Below are 21804 nucleotides of genomic sequence, written 5' to 3'. Positions count from 1 at the left end.
TGCATCACCACTGCTAAAATCGACAATGTTGTAAAAACGTGTTTTCGAGGTTTGCTTCGGTTCAGATGACACCTCAAATACAGTAATACAGTATAAAATAAGTGACAGGAAATACGCTGTGCTGAAGCTCTGTATGGATGACTTGTTCTTGCAGGTTTATTTGACTTCAGGTAAAGAGAAATGAAAGTTTCATAAACACTTATTTCGGTGTTGCACTCCAGGGGAAGTGAGCAGAAACTAACCCAAAGAAATGCAAGAACAGGGCGTACAGATGCGTTATGAAAGGGTGTTCTGGATGTGTGACTCACAAAAATGATATAAAAACTGAAAACAGGAGATCTGCAGGTTGTCTGTTAAACCTTGAAGTTTATTAAGTAGTGATCAGCAGTAACTTACTGGTTTGCCCCGGTTGTTGTCTTCCAGTTCAGGACTTGTGCTGAGGAATGAGTGTGGTCTGTGGGCTCTGGCGAGAACAGTCACACTGCGTGGACGGGGGTATCCTGTTCCTGCTCTGATCTCTCCTGGAACCTCCATTAACATGTGATCTCAAGAAAAGAGAGTGATTGATGGGCTTTGAGTGCCTTGTGAAATTCTCTGGGTTCGACCCCGTGTTTCGGCTGCGATGCCGTCGAGCGATCATCTGCTGTGAGTTCCCTTGTGTTGTCCCCATGTGACTGCGTGTGCCCGTGTCACTGCTGTGTGTGACAGTGGATTCCTCTCCGTCGCCCCTCAGGTGATCCTGGGTCTCCTCTCCGTGGTGCAGCTGGACTGTAAAGAGTGCGCTGGAGAGGATTGAGCTGCTGGGTGAAGGAGTGTGAGATGTGCTGAGTGTGAGACTGACGAGCGCAGGCGAGCGGCGGCTCTCGCCTTCCTCCCGAACTTCGGTCTGAAACCTCATGAACGCTCTCGGCAAGGTCAGTCGGTCGGTGTCCTTAAATGTTTTGATTGCCTGTTATTCCTCTCGTCGTCCAGGCAGGGGTGTTGAGTTCCGCCCGTCTTCGGCACGTTCAGAGAGACCGACCCTGTGAGCGCACACGGGGGAGAGAGAGAGGAGGAGCAGGCCCCACTTCCAGCCTCTCGCTCTTTCACAGCCCCGTACCTGAGGACCAGAGCGTCTCTCGTCAGCAGGGCCTCGCGCCTGCAGGTGACTGAAGTGTGCTTTTATATACAGGTGAGAGAGAGTGCACAAGAATCGTCAGAAGTCAACACCGTTCGTTAGAGATGGATGATGTCCAAGGTCACCCAGAAATAGAGCACGACAGGTCACTCAGAGGAAAGGTATTTTTAATTTTTCACTGGCGTGTGGATCTACCAAGTACAGAAGCCAGACAAAAAACATTGAAATGCGATTTGAAATTCACACTGGCGTGTTGAGAACTGTTCCTTAGAAGCGTTTGATCTGTGTTCAGATCTTCTGCTAAGGAGATGTGGTCAGGAAAGGCAGAGACGCCTTCTCTCGTCTGACCGTTGTTTGCAAACCCTGAGGTGTCCTGTGGTCTTTATAATCTATAACCACACTTTCCCCTGTGGACATTAAATCATCTCAGTCGCAGCAGGATGCCGATTGATTTGAAAGGCAGCTTTATCCCGACAGCATGAGAGAGAGGCCAACATCAGTCTGGCTGGAGGTCTGGTGAAAGGAAAGCTTTGAATTTAGAGAATTTAAAATTATTTTTGTAGATTTTAAAACTAAGGGATTGAGTAGAACTAAGTTATTATTTTATTTCAGTTGAACTTTTAGGAACAGTTATTTTACAAAACCCGAACATTATTCTGTGTTTTGGTTTACTCGAGATTTAACGCAAGATGGAGTTTCCTGCAGGAGTTGTCGGGTGGTGTGGAACGTGTTCCGTGTCCTGCAGCAGTTATCGGGCGGTGTGGAACGTGTTCCGTGTCCTGCAGCAGTTGTCGGGCGGTGTGGAACGTGTTCCGTGTCCTGCAGCAGTTGTCGGGCGGTGTGGAACGTGTTCCGTGTCCTGCAGCGGTTGTCGGGCGGAGCGGTGGCTCTGTGGCTGAGGATCTGTTCCTGTGGCTGGAAGGTTGCTGGTTCAAATCCCGCAGCCGACAGAGGAATCCTACTCCGTTGGGCCCCTGGGCAAGGCCGTTAACCCTAACTGCTCCAGGGGCACGACACTGCACCAGACTGGAGCCAGATGGAGTGTCCACTGTGGGTTAACGCTAGGGGACGACACGGCACCAGTCTGGAGCCAGATGGGTATGACTGGAAGCCAGGGAGGAAGTGATCTTATCATTGACACTCTGTCTCTGGGAACACCAAGGACTGTTAATGTGGGTGTACAGTGCCTGATGATGCAGGAGGAGCACAAGTCCTAGGAAGGAGCCAGACTATCAGGCAGCATGGCAACCAATAGGATTCAGCAGCGATCTACAGTGTGGAGAGGCAGACGTCGAAAGAGCTGCGTCTTTGATGTGTAGAGAAAACTTACATCGAACTTGCATCAGATCAGAATCTAAAGAGGGTCCATACAGCTCAGCTCAGTATGGCTCTCACCTGGAATCTGTCATAGAGGTGAAAGACAGGTCACCTCAGTCTGAACCTCTCACCTGAAATTAGTGTGTCTGTCAGTCATACAGCTGGAGACGGGTCACCTCAGTGTGAATCTCTCACCTGGAATCAGTGTCTGTCAGGGTCATACAGCTGGAGACAGGTCACCTCAGTGTGAGTCTCTCACCTGGAATCAGTGTGTCTGTCAGGGTCATACAGCTGGAGACAGGTGACCTCAGTGTGAGTCTCTCACCTGGAATCAGTGTGTCTCTGTCAGGGTCATACAGCTGGAGACAGGTCACCTCAGTGTGAGTCTCTCACCTGGAATCAGTGTGTCTCTGTCAGGGTCATACAGCTGGAGACAGGTCACCTCAGTGTGAGTCTCTCACCTGGAATCAGTGTGTCTCTGTCAGGGTCATACAGCTGGAGACAGGTCACCTCAGTGTGAGTCTCTCACATGGAATCAGTGTGTCTGTCAAGGTCATACAGCTGGAGACAGGTCACCTCAGTGTGAATCTCTCACCTGGAATCGGCAGTCATACAGCATCCCCAGCTGGAAGGGGCGTCCGAGTGTGGCCACCTCGATGGTTTCTGAGGCCGACATAGCGCTGGAGCCTGGGTTCGTTACTGAAATCAAACCCAACACAGAGATGTTAAATGATTAACATCACAACCTTTGTACATGATTTCAAAGTCATGCACCAACCTGGCTTTATCATGATGCTGCATTTTGACATTCTGTTCTTAACAGCCGTATCAGCTGGACAGATAAAAGTGCAAAGATCATTGTTTTTATTGTTGGCATAGCAGGTATGAGGCTCCACTGGAGCCATAAAACATTGTGCATTAACAAACGATATCTATGTACCATTATACAATCTGTTTGAATTTGGTCTTTGCACGTAAATCTTACTGTAACCGAAACAGGAGCAGAACTGGAGGTCAACATCTGTGGAGTTGCAGAGGAAGACGTACTGGACTTGAATTTGAGCAACTCTGAATTTTTCTTCTTTAACAAGTGGATAGCAGGAAGAAATCAATCCCTTCAGCTGAATTGTCCTGCCTCTTAAAAACAGTTTCGCCTTGAAACCAAGCATTAATTTTGACAACAAATCTTAGGTGTGGGCAACGAGCAGAAATGCATTTATTTGGTCTTTGCACGTAAACCTTACTGTAACCGAAACTGGAGCAGAACTGCAGGTCCGCGTCTGTGGCGATGCACTAATGTACTACCGGTACGTTGTAGCTGCTTGACCCTTTTGTTCCTCTTCGTCGTCTTATTCTAAGCCCTTCCCTCTCTGACAGCTACCACGCGGGGCGCCTGACCTGGGCGACCATGGAGCTGTGAAAAAATAGAGCCGAAACCTACTGTGCTCTTGGTGTCGAACGGCAGCGGTTTCCTGCTTTTTTCCAGGCCTCTTCTGCAGTCGGTGGCCCTTGTGGTCCCCTGAGCCAAGAGCTCAGGGATTCGCTCCCTGTATGTGCTGGAAGCCCCACCTCCACTGAGAGATGGCCGGTGTCCTTTTGGACTTTGCACTGATGTGGAATTAAAACTTAAATGTCGCCCTGTTCGTCAGTAGTCTGCAGTCCTCTCTGTTAAACTGTCAAGGTGCTGTCAAAAAATTCCATTATTACACTAGAGACATAGTAAAATAAAAAAAAGCTTACAGCAATCATCTAACAAAAGAGGTTGTTGATGGAGATGCCAGTAAACCCTGGTGTGTCTGCAGCAGGGCTGTCCAGTCCTGGTCCTGGAGGGGTCAGTCAGTGTGTGTGTCCAGTCCTGGTCCTGGAGGGGTCAGTCAGTGTGTGTGTCCAGTCCTGGTCCTGGAGGGGTCAGTGTGTGTGTGTCTGCAGCAGGGCTGTCCAGTCCTGGTCCTGGAGGGGTCAGTCAGTGTGTCCAGTCCTGGTCCTGGAGGGGTCAGTCAGTGTGTGTGTCTGCAGCAGGGTTGTCCAGTCCTGGTCCTGGAGGGGTCAGTCAGTGTGTCCAGTCCTGGTCCTGGAGGGGTCAGTCAGTGTGTCCAGTCCTGGTCCTGGAGGGGTCAGTGTGTGTGTGTCTGCAGCAGGGCTGTCCAGTCCTGGTCCTGGAGGGGTCAGTCAGTGTCCCCAGTTCTGGTCCTGGAGGGGTCAGTCAGTGTGTCCAGTCCTGGTCCTGGAGGGGTCAGTCAGTGTGTCCAGTCCTGGTCCTGGAGGGGTCAGTCTGCCCCCTCTCAAACTGGTGGAGCAAAAGTTTCTAGCACCTTCTGTGCTCCCCTGTCCCCTCCGACACCCCGCCAGCTCCCAGATCATTCCCCTGCCTCCAGCAGCCACCTTCCGGACCGGCCTGGGCGGACGACCGCAGAACCGGCGCTCGGGGGGAGCCGGGCCGCGTCACGACTGCGGGCGCCACGATCACAGCCAGTTTCACATCGATCGCCGTTCCGGGGCGACCTGTTTGTTCTGTAGTGTGAACAGTGACACACACGCGCACAACATGAGATTATTAAAACAGACAGACGTGAGAACCTCCGCGCACACACGCCGAGCGAGCAGCAGAGTCATTTCTCCTCCCCGCCGTTAGTGACGCAGGTCCGCTTGTCCACGAGCCGCTGAGGTCCGATCACGCGGCCCTCGCGTCTCTCCTGCACACCGGGGCGCAGAGACGAGGAGCCTGCAGGACAGGAGAGAGCAGAGAGACGAGGAGCCTGCAGGACAGGAGACAGGAGAGAGACGGGTGAGCCTGCAGGACAGGAGACAGGAGAGAGACGGGTGAGCCTGCAGGACAGGAGACAGGAGAGAGACGGGTGAGCATGCAGGACAGGAGACAGGAGAGAGGAGAGAGACAGATCAGTCTGTACGACAGGTACACCTGGGGACAGGAGAGAGCAGAGAGACGGCTCAGCCTACAGGACAGGAGACAGGAGAGAGACAGGTCAGTCTGTACAACAGGTACACCTGGAGAGAGACAGGTCAGCCTGCAGGACATGAGAGAGAGAGACAAGTTCATGAGAGACGAAATTCAGACACTGATGGACACATTCCTAAACACTCCATATCAAACCAACAAACTAGGGATGAACTTGGCCACACAAAAACTAAATCACCTATTCCACAAACTAGCATCAAAATCTAAGCTAAAAACAACTAAAAAAAACTACCAAAAAACTAAAGCAAAAGAAAAGTGGTTTGATATGGAGTGCAAAAACATCAGAAATGCACTACGAAAAGTCTCAAATGAAAAACACAGACAACCACACAACACAGATCTGCAACTCAGGTACTGTGACATGGTAAAACTTTACAAACACACGCTGAAAAAGAAAAGAAACACATACATAAACAAACAACTTGCAGAAATTGAGGAGTCACTAAATTAGAACTGTTTCTGTGAGAAGTGGAACAACTTAAACAAATCAAAACCAGAAGAATTGGCCATCCAAAATGGAACAATCTGGCAAACATACTTTGAAAATCTCCCGAATACAAATCAATCAGACCAAAACCACTTTTGAAAAACTCAAATTTTGGAATTGGCTATCAAAGACAACCAAAACCCCTAAGACTCCCCAATCACTGAGCAGGAGCTACTGGACAAACTCCAGGCCCTCAGACCACGCAAAGCCTGTGGCCATGATGGAGTCATAAATGAGATGCTGAGACACAGCAGCCCAAAGTTGCAACAAGCCCTGCTCAAACTCCTCAATCTCATCATGACAGCTGGATGTTTCCCTGAGGCCTGGAACCAAGGACTGATCACGCCCATCTATAAGAGTGGAGATAGACTCGATCCCAACAACTACCGGGGCATCTGTGTGAACAGTAACCTGGGGAAGGTATTCTGCAGTATCCTAAATACACGAATACTGGCCTTCCTTACCGAACACAATGTCCTGAGTAAAAGTCAGATTGGCTTCTTGCCGGATCACCGCACATCTGATCACATTTACACCCTACACACACTGATAAACAAACACGTCCACCAAAAACACAAAGGAAAAATTTTTGCCTGCTTTGTTGATTTCAAAAATGCATTTGACTCGATTTGGCACGAGAGATTGTTTTACAAACTACTCCAAAGTGGCATAGGGGGCAAAGTGTACGACATAATTAAATCAATGTATTCAGAGAGCAAATGTGCATTGAAAATTGGAAACAAAAGGACTAAATTCTTCACCCAAGGCCGTGGGGTGAGACAGGGCTGCAGCCTGAGCCCAACACTGTTCAATATCTATATCAATGAATTAGCAGGAATGTTGGAGCAGTCTGCAGCTCCTGGTCACACACTACACGACACAGAAATCAAGTTCCTGCTCTACGCAGATTACCTGGTCCTGCTGTCGCCCACAGAACAGGGGCTGTACTGTCAGACCTGGGCACTGCCAGTCAATCTGGACAAGACCAGAGTTATGGTTTTCCAGAAGAAAGCCAGACCTCAGGGAAACAGGTACAAATTCACACTGAACAACAACATATTGGAGCACACATCCAGCTACACATATCTCGGTCTCACCATCAGCTCTTCCGGGAGTTTTGACTTGGCAGTGAAGGCACTGAGGGAGAAGGCACTCAGGGCTTTCTACGCAATAAGAAGGAGGCTCTTCAACATCAACCCACCAACAAGAATCTGGCTCCAAATATTTGAAAGTGTAATCCATCCCGTTGCCCTAAAAGCCAGTGAAGTGTGGGGTCCCCTCACAGACCAGGATTACACCCAATGGGACAAACACCCCACAGAAACTCTGCACATGGAGATCTGTAGAAACATCCTCCGTGTGCAAAGAAAAACTAACAACGGGTGCAGGGCCGAAGTAGGCCAGTACCCACTATTGATAAACATACAGAAAAGAATATTAAAGTATTGGCTACACCTAAAAAACAGCGACCAAAATTCCTACCACCACAAAGCCCTGCTGAGCCAAGAGCTGAGCCCAAAACAGAGCCCCCTGAGCCAGCTGGTCCTGAGGCTCACCGACCTGAGCCACACCGACACTAACCGGCCTCAGGACAGCACTGCTAGAGCACCACAACCCAGACTCAACCACATCACAGCACAGATCAAACAGCAATATCTCACACACTGGGACACACACACACACAAACACAACATAAACTGGAATGCTACAGAACCCTAAACAGACAATACACACTAGCTGAATATTTGACCAAAATAAAAAATAACAAACAAACAGACCCTGACGAAGTACAGGCTCAGTGACCACAGCCTGGCCATAGAAACTGGGCGACACAGGCAGACCTGGCTGCCCAGAGAGGACAGGCTGTGCTCCCACTGCCAGTGGGGAGAAATGGAGACAGAGGTGCACTTCCTACTGCACTGTGACAGATACTCTGGGATTAGAGACACATTCTTCCCGAAATTCAGAAATCTAATCCCAGAGTTCCCAAACCTGCCAAACCCACAACAGGTCCCAATCCTACTGGGAGAGGGAGGAGGGAACTCAGTTGATCTGGCAGACCAGTATGTGATCTCCTGTCCCAGCCTGAGGAACAGTGAGCCTGTCTCCCAATAATGCTCCAGCCACCTACAGTATATGTCAATATTTTATAATATGTCTTTGTTGTAAATGTCTGTAACATGTCTGTAGATTTTATTTTACTTCTATTTTTTGTTTTGTTCCATGTTAATTTTATTATTTTTATTTGCTTTGGCAACACTGATTGTACCCATCGGTCATGCTAATAAAGCACCTTGAATTGAATTGAGAGGAGAGGGGGGAGAGAGAGGAGAGAGAGAGAGCGAGAGAGCGAGCGAGAGACCTGAGAGAGAGTTCATACAGACACTGTATTCAGCGTGTTGTCACAGTGGGACAGTACTGTGATCAGAGTGGGGCGCTAGTGTTCAGTGAGAAATCACAGTGGCACAGTACTGTGTTCAGGCTGTCATCCGAGGGGGACAGTACTCTGTTCGGTGTGTGATCCCAGTGGCACAGCACTGTGTTCGGTGAGAAATAATAAATAATAAAGTAAATAATAACAACGTAACGTGGTTTTCGGCACGTCTACCTAGGCTGCAGCTGCTCCTGCATTATGTTTCATGTAGAAGTCTTAGCTTAGATTTTGTTTGCAAAAGATAAGCAAAATCTTTAAATGCAAATAACAAAAACTAGACACAACCGCAGTCCATACGAGGCCCCCTGCTACACTTTCACTGTTAATTCATTAAAGCCCATATTATCTGTGCTTTCCCTCACGATAAACAACTGCACCTGAATTGACACATCTCTTCTTGCTGAGTCCTTCGCAGAACAAACGAAATTTCTCACCGGTCAGAGACAACAATTCTAGTGGAGCATATCCTGTCTTTGACAGGACTTGTAGTGTTTTTAGAGAAACCAACAAGGTCAGTTCTATTCCTTGTGTTTATCACCGTCGGAAATTACTCTCCAGTCAGCTGATTTGTACACCGTGTGTGCAGTTCTTGTGTGAAGGAGATTGTGAGTAGTATTATTAGTAGTGTTATTGCTATTAGTAGTAGTATTAGTATTATTACTGGTATTATCATTGTTATCAGTAGTATTAGTAGAGTATTAGTATTGTTAGTGTTATTATTAGTAGTATTAGTATTAGCAGTAGTAGTATTAGTAGTATTATTAGCGCTGTCAGCAGCAGTAGTAGTAGTAGCAGTCGTATTATTAGTATTATTAGTGTTATCAGTAGTATTAGTAGTGTTAGTAGTAGTACTATTGTTGTCAGTTGTAGTATTAGTAGTGTTAGTAGTAGTACTATTGTTGTCAGTTGTAGTATTAGTAGTGTTAGTAGTAGTACTATTGTTGTCAGTTGTAGTATTAGTAGTGTTAGTAGTAGTACTATTGTTATCAGTAGTAGTATTAGTAGTGTTAGTAGTAGTACTATTGTTATCAGTAGTAATATTAGTGTTAGTAGTAGTACTATTGTTAGCAGTAGTAGTATTAGTGTTAGTAGTAGTAGTACTATTGTTATCAGTGCATGATGCCAAGAATAATTCCCAGATGTTCATTCTGTAAGTTGCATTCATAATGGCCAGCAGCCCTATCACCCTGCAACTCTCAGCTGGCAGCCCCACTGGAGCCCAGCAGTGTGAGCCTGGCCAGTACCTGGAGGGGAGACTGCTGGGAAAACACTGAGGCTGCTGCTGGGAGAGGTGTGAGTGGGGCCAGCAGGGGGCGCTCTCACCCTGCGCTCTGTGTGGGTCCTGATGCCCCAGTATAGTGACGGGGACACTGGACTGTAAACAGGCGTCGTCCTGCAGATGAGACGTCAAACCGAGGTCCTGACTCTCTGTGGTCATCAACAATCCCAGGGTGTCTCTCGAGAAGAGTAGGGGTTTTACACCGGCGTCCTGGTCAAATTTCCCATTGGCCCTTACCAGTCATGGCCTCCTAATAATCCCCATCTATGAACTGGCTTCATCACTCTGCTCTCCTCCCCACTGTGAGCTGGTGTGTGGGGAGAGGACTGGGGCGTCATCCAGGTGGGGCTGCACACTGGTGGTGGTAGTGGGATCCCCAGGACCTGTAAAGACTTGTAAAGGACAGCGCCTCATTAACTTCATTGATCCAGACGGGTGTGGACCCCAGTGTCCCGACTGCTGGTCAGGGGTGTTGCTTAGTCGGGGTTCGGTCTGTAATTCCCAAATTCCCTCTCCTCAGTTGATTGTAGGTGGGATGAAGTGGGGTCCCTGACTGTAAAGTGCTTTGGAGATCCTTTTAGATCAACTTTCCAGAACCCCAAACAAGAGAGTTTGCTTATGAAAAATAATTTTTAAAGTTTTTTTAAATTCCTAAGTGATGAGATATACCAGAAACGTTCATATCAGGCGGCGCCCAAGACTTCATTCTGCCCTGGTGAGTTAATCATTAACTGAACCCACTAAATATTTTATCAAGGGCCACTGAGAGGACATAGTCCTGCCCTTCAGATCAGCAGGAAGAGAAGGAGAGAGAGAGATGGCAGCGTGTAGGAGCTCAGCGCTCAGCCCTGGTGAGTTTTCTCTTGTTCTGCCTGTCAGAGTGTCATAAAGGGAGTCACTGAGGGTCTCTTCTCTGTCACAGAGCACAGCAGCAGCTGGAGAAGTGTCTTCCTGTCTGCTGAGAGTGTGTTCTGTCTGTCAGACACACAGGGTCTGAACTTGGAGATAGAGACAGGAGCTGATGTACTTTCACTTTCTCTTGTCAGAGATCAGGGATCAGTACTGTCAACTCAAGCTGTTTGGAATGTACTAAATATTTTAATAAGGTGTTTATTTAAGGTAAAATGATTGATGTAAAACCTGACCGTGTGCTGATGGTATTGGATTCACACTGTTAGTATTCATGATGCTCAGACACGCTCAGATATGATCGTTTCCTGTTTGTTGCTCAGAGGTTGTGTTTGTTGTACAGCTGATAATACCAGAGAGGAATCAGTACAGATGAACAACAGAGGAATTTATTTGGCCCATAATTAGTAGTGATTCCAGGTTCTCCTGTCCTGACTGGGCAGCTTGTTCCCCTCTCCCACCCCTCTCTGTGTACAGTAGAGCCTCCTGTCCTGACTGGAGGAGCTCACCCAGCTATGTCTGGAGAGAAGCCAGGGTATCAGCCTGTTCCCCTCTCCCACCTCTCTCTGTGTACAGTAGAGCCTCCCACTCCTGATTTTAAGTCTTAGTGTTGCTTTGAGTTTCAGTGTTAATTCTGAGGAACTCTGAGGTGTCAATATCTAACTGGTCTTTAATGATGACTGACTGTCACTGAGGATGTTGAATATTGTGTATATATGTGGTTCACTATCTTCACCCTGTCAGTGTGGGACACTCCCTTCAGACTGAAGAGACTCAGTTCCTCCAGCTTGTCAGTTTCACTGTTTTTAAACTAACATCATGCTAGTTCTCTTCAGTGTGGATCACAGTAGATAGTTTCTAAGCGGTTTGAAACTATACAACACACAGATTTCCCAGCCAGGTGGCTGAGTCCCAAACATGTCTTTATGAAATGTGACATTTTAGACTCGCTAGTGAAGAATCAGGACAGACTGAATGATTTTACAGTTTTTTTACATGTATTTTTAAAATAAGGTGGTATAAAGGTTCATTCTGAACACAGGAGTCCCATATGTGTCTGAACTGCCATTGGATACTCAGTGTTAGGGGGACTCTACAGGGCCCTCCAGAAGTATTGGTGCCCTTGGTAAAGATGAGCAAGGAAGGAGTTGGGAAAAATGTCTATTTATCAGATGAGAGAAATCTAAACTTTCAGTGAGGTTAAATTATTCTAAGAAAAAAAATTGTGATGAAAAATAAACATGTACTATTGAGAGAACAGTTAAATATATATATATATTACATAAATTGCAAGAATACAGAATAAGAATGTTGTAAGAATACAGTCTGATTACCTAACATTAACAGAACATTTTTGTATACCACAGAGAATACACAGAAAATTAATCTCAATAATCTGTGATTTTCCTCTGTCACGGGGCAGGGACAATAGAAAAGATATAGAAAAGTTTTTATCGTGAATTTTAAATGGGATGAAGAGTGAAGATAGATGTGATGAGAACTTTATCATGTAAATAATCTGTGATCTTTCTCTCTGACAGGGGAGGGACAGGCTGATTCCCATGAGGCACCACAGCGTCTCTCAGAGATCAGGATCGTGCTGCTGGGCCAGAGATTGTCTGAGAAGAGCTCAGCAGGAAACACCATCCTGGGCAGAGAGGAGTTTGACACTGAGGGAGAACCTCAGGAGTGTGTGAAGAGACAGGGTGAAGTAGCTGGGAGGCAGATCACTGTGGTCGACACTCCAGGCTGGAATGTGTGGAATTATGATGATGATGATGATGATGATCCACAGCAGATCAGACAGGAGGTTGTGCGCAGTGTGTCTCTGTGTCCCCCAGGACCCCACACTCTCCTCCTGGTGATTGATCTGGACTCAAACACCGACTGGAGATCAGCAGAGGAACATCTGGAGCTTCTCAGTGAGAGTGTATGGAGACACACAATAGTGTTGTTCACCTGGTGGTACACACTGAGACACACAACCATTGAGCAGCACATTGAGGAAGAAGGAGAGGAGCTCCAGTGGCTGGTGGAGAAGTGTGGGAACAGGTATCATGTTCTCAACAACAAGAACAGGGGCGACCGCACTCAGGTCACAGAGCTGCTGGAGAAGATAGAGGACATGGTGGCAGGAAACTATGGGCTGTACTTCACCACTGACATCAAAGAAATAAACACTGAACGAGAGATAGAGGAGCCGAGACAGAGGGAGGAGGAGAGACAGAGAGAGACAGGAGCTGAGACAGAGGTTGGAGGAGGAGAGACAGAGAGAGACAGAGGAGCTGAGACAGAGGGAGGAGGAGAGACAGAGAGAGACAGAGGAGCTGAGACAGAGGGAGGAGGAGAGACAGAGGAGCTGATACAGAGAGACAGAGGAGCTGAGACAGAGGGAGGAGGAGAAACAGAGAGAGACAGAGGAGCTGAGACAGAGGGAGGAGGAGAGACAGAAAGAGAGAGAGGAGCTGAGACAGAGGGAGGAGGAGAGACAGAGAGAGACAGAGGAGCTGAGACAGAAGTATGAAAGAAGGGAGGGAGAGAGAGAAGAGGAGCCCAGACTGCCTGTCAAGAGGAGGAACAGTAAAGGTCTTAAACCTCCCAACAGTGAGTGTGATTGATGCTGTATTACTGATTCACTGATCTTACTGGTCACCAAACTGAGAGATTCAACCATCTTGTGTTCTGTTAGGAATTAAAATCATACTGTCCTCCGCTCTGTACTGCGTTACTAACACAGTGGCACACAGATCTGTGTCTGTTTAAATCCTCTGTGCTGTACTTGAACTGTTTTCTCTCAGGGAGATTAGATTTAGTCCATCACACAGCAGCTCAGAGACAGGAGCTGATTTACTTTCACTTTCTCTTGTCAGCGATCAGAGATCTATCAAACTGTTTGGAATTTAATAAACATTTAATAAACATGTTCCTGGTTTTACTGTTTTTATATAAAAATGTTTATGTAAAAAATCACTGACGAGGTATTAGGTTCTTTTTCACCAATAGTATTTTCATGCGTGTTAATGACAGCAGCAGACTTGATCAGACATGGTTTTTACCTGTGTGTTTCTCAGAGGCAGTTTTCACTGTTCTGTCTATAACAGCACGGAGCTGTTTTCCACACAATAACAACAGAAGACAGGACACAGAAAAGAGTATTTAGTAGTTAAAATGATCAGAAGATCAAATCTGGCTGTTTCTTCAAGGAAGCCAGAGTATCTCATCTCTGTACTCAAGCTGCACCTCCAGTTGTGCCCAGAAAATCATCTCCGACCCCTCTCCCCCAGCTCATAATCTCTTTCAGCTTCATGCTTCTGGAACAAGTTTCAGATCCTCCCAATCAAGGACGGTCTGATTCAACCTCAGACTCCTCCCCTCTGCCATGCGACCTCTGAATTCACCTTGAACTCTGACTTCCTTGTATAATTTATTGTTTAACATGGAAAGTTGTTTACATATGTGCTGTATGTGACAATGTTTGTCTTCTGTTCTATGTAAATTTGTACTGTATATGTTGTATGTGTGACTCATCTGTGTTGTTTGCTGTACTATTAGCAAATTCCACCAACTCAGGTCAGTACTATCGAGGTCACGTCATGCTGTTCTAAAAGAACTTTACAAAAATCATTCAATTGGTGCAAAACCTAACAGATTATAGCCATATTTCATTGTTTTAAATTAATTGATTACTAATGGCAAGAGTGATTAATACATCAACAGATTCTATATAGCTGCACATGTCCAACAATAAAATCGACTCTTGATTTTCAGCAGATCTCATTTGAAGTAATAATTAAAAAAAAAACTATTTTATATAGCACCTTTAAAGGTGTCTTCTCAAAGCGATTTACAGAGTGACAACAACAATGTCCTTACAGTGTGTGAGAGCAGGGGTGTGACCCCAGTGACCCGACTGCTGGTCAGGGGTGCTGCTTAGTCGGGGTTCGGTCTGTACTCCCCAAATTCCCTCTTCTCAGTTGTTTGCAGGTGGGATGAAGTGGGGTCCCTGACTGTAAAGTGTTTTGGAGATCCTTTTAGATCAACTTTCCAGAACCCCAAACAAGAGAGTTTGCTTATGAAAAACAATTTTAAAAGTATTTTTATATATATTTTTAAATTCCTAAGTGATGAGATATACCAGAAACGTTCATATCAGGCGGCGTCCAAGACTTCATTCTGCCCTGGTGAGTTAATCATTAACTGAACCCAGGGCCACTGAGAGGACAAAGTCCTGCCCTTGAGAGAGAGACAAGACCAGAGTTATGGTTTTCCAGAAGAAAGCCAGACCTCAGGGAAACAGGTACAAATTCACACTGAACAACAACAACACATTGGAGCACACATCCAGCTACACATATCTCGGTCTCACCATCAGCTCTTCCGGGAGTTTTGACTTGGCAGTGAAGGCACTGAGGGAGAAGGCACTCAGGGCTTTCTACGCAATAAGAAGGAGGCTCTTCAACATCAGCCCACCAACAAGAATCTGGCTCCAAATATTTGAAAGTGTAATCCAACCCATTGCCCTATATGGCAGTGAAGTGTGGGGTCCCCTCACAGACCAGGATTACACCCAATGGGACAAACACCCCACAGAAACTCTGCACATGGAGATCTGTAGAATCATCCTCCGTGTGCAGAGAAAAACTCCTAACAACGGGTGCAGGGCCGAATAAGGCCAGTACCCACTATTGATAAACATACAGAAAAGAATATTAAAGTATTGGCTACACCTAAAAAACAGCGACCAAAATTCCTACCACCACAAAGCCCTGCTGAGCCAAGAGCTGAGCCCAAAACAGAGCCCCCTGAGCCAGCTGGGCCTGAGGCTCACCGACCTGAGCCACACCAATCCTAACCAGCCTCAGGACAGCACTGCTAGAGCACCACAACCCAGACTCAACCACATCACAGCACAGATCAAACAGCAATATCTCACACACTGGGACACACACACACAAACACAATATAAACTGGAATGCTACAGAACCCTAAACAGACAATACACACTAGCTGAATATTTGACCAAAATAAAAAATAACAAACAGAAACAGACCCTGACGAAGTACAGGCTCAGTGACCACAACCTGGCCATAGAAACTGGGCGACACAGGCAGACCTGGCTGCCCAGAGAGGACAGGCTGTGCTCCCACTGCCAGCGGGGAGAAATAGAGACAGAGGTGCACTTCCTACTGCACTGTGACAGATACTCTGGGATTAGAGAAACATTTCCCGAAATTCAGAAATCTAATCCCAGAGTTCACACACTTGCCAGAGTCACAACGGGTCCCCATCCTACTGGGAGAGGGAGGAGGGAACTCAGTTGATCTGGCAGCCCAGTATGTGATCTCCTGTCACAGCCTGAGGAACAGTGAGTCTGTCTCCCAATAATGCTCCAGTCGCTACAGTATATGTCAATATTTTATCATATCTCTTTGTTGTAAATGTCTGTGACATGTCTGTAGGTTTTATTTTACTTCTAGTTTTTGTTTTGTTCCATGTTAATTTTATTATTTTTATTTGCTTTGGCAACACTGATTGTACCCATCGGTCATGCTAATAAAGCCTCTTGAACAGGAGAGAGACAGGTACAGGTACTCCTGGCCAGGTGTGGCTGTTACCTGCTTGCCCTGGTCTCTGAAGAACTCTCCAGCGTTCTCGATCACCAGCTCATCTGTCATGGAGGCGTAGGGCTGCTCCTTACACAGCCTCAGCATCTCCCAGAGGGTCACCCCGAATGCCCACACATCGCTGGCCGTGGTGAACTTCCCCTGGGGACACAGACACATGGGGTCACCCCCAACACCCCCACACAGTCGCCGGCGTACAGGTTGCGGCTCATGCCGAAGTCGGCGATCTTGATGGCGCCGCCCTCCCCCACCAGGCAGTTCCGGGTCGCCAGGTCCCGGTGCACAAAGTTCAGGGAGGCCAGGAACTTCATCCCGGAGGAGATCTGGCAGGCCATGGAGATCAGAGAGGTGTAGCTGGAGAGAGAGACACATCTCATATTAACACTGAGAGAGAGAGAGTGGGGTTCATACAGACACACTGACTGGACACTCCAGTACATGAACACTGCACTGAGAGAGAGAGGGGTTCATACAGACACACTGACTGGACACTCCAGTACATGAACACTGCACTGAGAGAGAGAGGGGTTCATACAGACACACTGACTGGACACTCCAGTACATGAACACTGCACTGAGAGAGAGAGGGGTTCATACAGACACACTGACTGGACACTCCAGTATATGAACACTGCACTGAGAGAGAGGGGTTCATACAGACACACTGACTGGACAGACCTGACGGTGGACTCCCCATGGCTGGCGGTGGCGATCTGATCTCGCACACATGTAGACTCGCACTCTCGCACATATGTAGACTCACACACAGACTCAGTCACACGCACACTCTCGCACACGTAGACACGCACACTCTCGCACACGTAGACTCGCACAGACTCGTAGTCACACTCAGATTCACTCCCGGGCACGTAGACTCGCGCGCGCACACAGACTCGCAGTCACACTCGGACACTCGCACACATGTAGACTCGCAGACACTCGGACACTCGCACTCAGACTCGCAGTCACACTCGGACACTCGCACACATGTAGACTCGCAGTCACACTCGGACACTCGCGCACATGTAGACTCGCAGACACTCGGACACTCGCACTCAGACTCGCAGTCACACTCGGACACTCGCACACATGTAGACTCGCACTCAGACTAGTAGTCACACTCGGACACTCGCACACATGGACACTCGCACTCAGACTCGCAGTCACACTCGGACACTCGCACACATGTAGACTCGCAGACACTCAGACACTCGCACACATGTAGACTCGCAGACACTCAGAGACAGACTCAGGCGCACACGTACACTCGCACGAGTAGACTTGCACACAGACTCGCAATCACGTAGACTCGGGCACAGACTCGCAGTCACACTCAGACACTCGCACACGTACACTCGCAGTCACACTCAGACACTCTCGCACACGTACACTCGCAGTCACACTCAGACACTCTCGCACACGTACACTCGCACACGCACACTCGCAGTCACACTCAGACACTCGCACACGCACACTCGCAGTCACACTCAGACACTCTCGCACACGTACACTCGCAGACACTCAGACACTCGCACACGCACACTCGGGCACAGACTCGCAGTCACACTCAGACACTCTTGCACACGTACACTCGCACGCAGACTCGCAGTCACACTCAGACTCTCTCGCACACGTACACTCGCCCGCAGACTCGCAGTCACACTCAGACACTCGCACACGTACACTCGCACGCAGACTCGCAGTCACACTCAGACACTCTCGCACACGTACACTCGCCCGCAGACTCGCAGTCACACTCAGACACTCTCGCACACGTACACTCGCACGTACTCTCGCAGTCACACTCAGACACTCTCGCACATGTACACTCGCCCGCAGACTCGCAGTCACACTCAGACACTTGCACACGTACACTCGCCCGCAGACTCGCAGTCACACTCAGACACTCTCGCACACGTACACTCACAGTCACACTCAGACACTCGCACACGTACACTCGCCTGCAGACTCGCAGTCACACTCAGACACTCTCGCACACGTACACTCGCCCGCAGACTCGCAGTCACACCCAGACACTTTCGCACACGTACACTCGCCCGCAGACTCGCAGTCACTCTCAGACACTCTCGCACATGTACACTCGTAGTCACACTCAGACACTCTCGCACACGTACACTCGCAGTCACACTCAGACACTCTCGCACACGTACACTCGCAGTCACACTCAGACACTCGCACACGTACACTCGGGCACTCTCGCACACGTACACTCGTAGTCACACTCAGACACTCTCGCACACGTACACTCGCCCGCAGACTCGCAGTCACACTCAGACACTCTCGCACACGTACACTCGCAGTCACACTCAGACACTCTCGCACACGTACACTCGCACGCAGACTCGCAGTCACACTCAGACACTCTCGCACACGTACACTCGCAGTCACACTCAGACACTCTCGCACACGTACACTCGCACGCAGACTCGCAGTCACACTCAGACACTCTCGCACACGTACACTCGCACGCAGACTCGCAGTCACACTCAGACACTCTCGCACACGTACACTCGCAGTCACACTCAGACACTCTCGCACACGTACACTCGCAGTCACACTCAGACACTCTCGCACACGCACACTCGCACGCAGACTCGCAGTCACACTCAGACACTCTCGCATACGTACACTCGGGCACAGACTCACAGTCACACTCAGACACTCTCGCACATGTACACTCGGGCACAGACTCGCAGTCACACTCAGACACTCGGGCACACACAGACTCGGTCACACTCAGACACTCGCACACGTACACTCGCACGCAGACTCGCAGTCACACTCAGACACTCATGCACACGTACAGATGCAGCCATTCAAAATGGGTGAGGTATTTCGCGGCATACCCCGGTGGGCGTGTCGCGGTATCACGCAGTTCACGTGTGTCACGTGGCTAACTATCCGGCGTCGCCTTGTAAAACCGCCAGGGGGAGCTTAACCTCTCATGTACAGCATTTGAGCCTTTAATTTTGAACTGTGTATTACAGCATGTTAATCATCAGTCATTAAAATGTTGGTATATTTTATGAAAGCAAGATTGCTCAGTTGGACAAAAGTACACAACCTACCTTTATCAGAAATATTTATGCATCAAAGCCTTTACTGAAGATATTACTAATAGTATTAATAATGGATGACTTTGGACAAGCTGTATACTCAAAGTATAATTTCTTTAGCACATTTGTACAAGCACTTGGAATCTGTCCAAGCCATACTTTGTCAGGCATTTTGTTTTACTTCAACGGGCATAAAAACTTCCTTGCTTTTAACAGGGCGTTTCATAATTTCTAACTACGAAAATGATTTAAAATGCGACACCTATCATTCAACTAGAGCTTAAAATATCACAAGGATCCTCAAGAGCACAGCAAAGAGTGTATTAAAAGACACTTGTATTTATCAACGCTTTCTTTTCCGTATACCAGATTTTATGGAACCACTTCAGAGGGGTGTCAGCCAGTCAGATTCCAGGAATAGGCACTTTAAAGGAAAAATACACACCGGTATTCCATTTCTCCCTAACGATTTTAAGCATCGAAGTATTTAACTAGCATGTGAAATAGCGTGTGAAAAAGTGGTAGTTTTAAGCTTTTCTGCTAATATAATATGGAATCGCGTATCTAAAGAATTCGTGTGCTGCGACAGGGCTGTGTAGGGCTGTTTCGCCTGCCTGTTCATGCGAGCTGTCTTGTAGCCTACTGGTCTAGGTGCGTGACTACCAACTGGCAGGTTGTGTGTTTGAATCCAGCTGGTGCTGGGCTTTTCATTTTTATTTATTTATTTTTTAATCGCGTAACATAAACATATTACCGTATGCAAACTGTACTGTATACAGTATGTATATGTATATTTAATGTCTTAACTGTGCCCGTTTAAGTATTGAATATTCATATCTAATTTTACCACTGAAGGGAAATCTTAGTAGCTGAGCATAAAAAGAATAGGAGCATACTGCAACGCGTGTGAAGGCCATAAACGATATTAATTTTGGAACATAAACATACAGTATATGGCTGGTCTCGGTACTTTAAAGAAAACATACACGAAACATGGTTTCATTATGACCAGAATCGGTCTTGAGATATTTTTAACTTGATTTACAGTATTTGAGAGGTATGTCTTAACACCGATACTACAGTACGTAAATACTGCTCACGTATATGTTTCTAGGTTTATATTATGCATTTCATACGGTCAAATTACTTTTGAGCAACTAATAAGAAGCGCGAAACGGTATGCGCAGGGCGTTTTAGTTTCGTTTTACTGGGACTCTGCTTTAACAATGTCGCCGTGGATTGATTAGAGATATCAAGTACATACAACTCATTTTTTAAATGTTGTAGTTCGTCTTGTAAAAATGTTACGAGTACATCATCTATCAACAATTACACAGGTTCTGTTTCCATATTGCGGATTTTGGTTACGTAATATTATTTTCTAAATTTCACGTTGTGAATATATGATTTGGGCAAACAGAGCTGCAAAGAAGTACATTATGGGTTGTTGTTTTTTTTTTGCAGTTTTATCTAGAACAAGCGATGCTTAAACCTTTGTCTGATTCTTGTGAAACTATCCACACGACAGTTACAGTACCTAGGAGTTGACTTCAGTGATGTCACTGATGGGATGTTTCTAAAAATCCATCCTCTGTAAAACGTCTTCTCTAGTTGTCCTGCATATGTATTCGCTAATGAAGCTGTGTGTTCTGAGCCTGGATCTCTACATTTCTGTATGAACCAGCTTAGAGGGCTAAAGACAGCTTGTGTTTAAATTGAGTGTAAGGTAATTTATGCTTCTAAAGTCATGGTCAGCATTTATTATTGTACTGTGCTGTAAACTTGTTCTGTGCCTAGTCACATTATTTTATAGCGTTTTTATAGCGTTGTCAAATCTGGTGGCGCTGTGTGTTAGTTTCCTGACTCCCATGTCACATGGTCTATGATTGAAACCTGTGAAACCGGTTTAATTCGTCACAGCCAGCACTCCGGCAGAGAGGGGGTTGTACTCGTAAAGTAGAAGCAGGCGAGATTTCCAGCGAAAGACACCTCCCCCTAATAATACACCCTCATACGATTCAAATTGTATTACATCATTGTAATTACACATTGTAATTGTATTACACATTGTACACATGCTTAAAAGAGAAGAGAGAAAACGCAAGCCTTCTTCAGGTGTGAGGGTCTTCTGCTCAGAATGAAACGCTAAAATGTAATGTAGGCTCTGAATGGGTTCAATTATGATTTGGGCTTGATTAAGGTCGCTGCCTTTCATCTAAAACCCTACTTGAATCCTTCTAAACTAAAAACCAGTGTTAGTGAGTTCTAAATAAAGAGGTATCCAGGTAACAGTGAAACGGGCGGACAGTCTGGGGAGATCGCCCGTTTTCCATGTAAATAGTTCCCTGGTTCCGCACCCCTTGGTGTTTCTCTCGCTCTCTCTCGGGTCACCTGATCATTAGCTCGAAAGATTTGAGTGCTTTGTGTATATTCTAATGGTAGTGGGGGCAGGGTGTGTGGGAACAGGTTTGGTTGAAATTGCATTGGAGATCTATGTTCTTCACACCTGAAACATTTTCTCTGAAAGCATTTTCTTCGCAGTTTAACCGATCTTGTTACAGCATGTTACAGTTTACTATTATT

The 21804-nt window shown here is 47.0% G+C and overlaps 3 protein-coding genes, 1 long non-coding RNA gene and 1 pseudogene across 12 annotated transcripts in view; 2 read left to right on the top strand and 3 right to left on the bottom strand.

Annotated features, from left to right (window-relative positions):
• LOC148671859 (GTPase IMAP family member 8-like) overlaps positions 1–21804 on the bottom strand; it is a 372703-nt gene that overhangs the window by 69883 nt on the left and 281016 nt on the right. The window lies entirely within an intron of this gene.
• LOC148671865 (uncharacterized) overlaps positions 1–21804 on the top strand; it is a 297768-nt gene that overhangs the window by 109027 nt on the left and 166937 nt on the right. The window lies entirely within an intron of this gene.
• The window catches only part of LOC148671872 (uncharacterized), a 183987-nt pseudogene that overhangs the window by 92445 nt on the left and 69738 nt on the right, over positions 1–21804 (bottom strand). The window lies entirely within an intron of this gene.
• Positions 1–21804, top strand: part of LOC148671873 (uncharacterized) — a 641462-nt gene that overhangs the window by 568866 nt on the left and 50792 nt on the right. The window lies entirely within an intron of this gene.
• Positions 1268–4203, bottom strand: LOC148671874 (uncharacterized). The gene is made up of 3 exons (XR_015937103.1): positions 3876–4203; positions 3030–3133; positions 1268–2519 (listed from the first exon to the last, which is right to left on the bottom strand). It is a non-coding gene; the product is annotated as an uncharacterized LOC148671874 (long non-coding RNA).

Source organism: Lepisosteus platostomus, chromosome 5, assembly GCF_059453375.1.
Source record: "Lepisosteus platostomus isolate fLepPlt1 chromosome 5, fLepPlt1.hap1, whole genome shotgun sequence".
In the NCBI taxonomy this organism is placed as follows: domain Eukaryota; kingdom Metazoa; phylum Chordata; class Actinopteri; order Semionotiformes; family Lepisosteidae; genus Lepisosteus; species Lepisosteus platostomus.
Note: the sequence above shows the minus strand (reverse complement) of the source record. Positions and strands in the feature narration are given on the sequence as shown.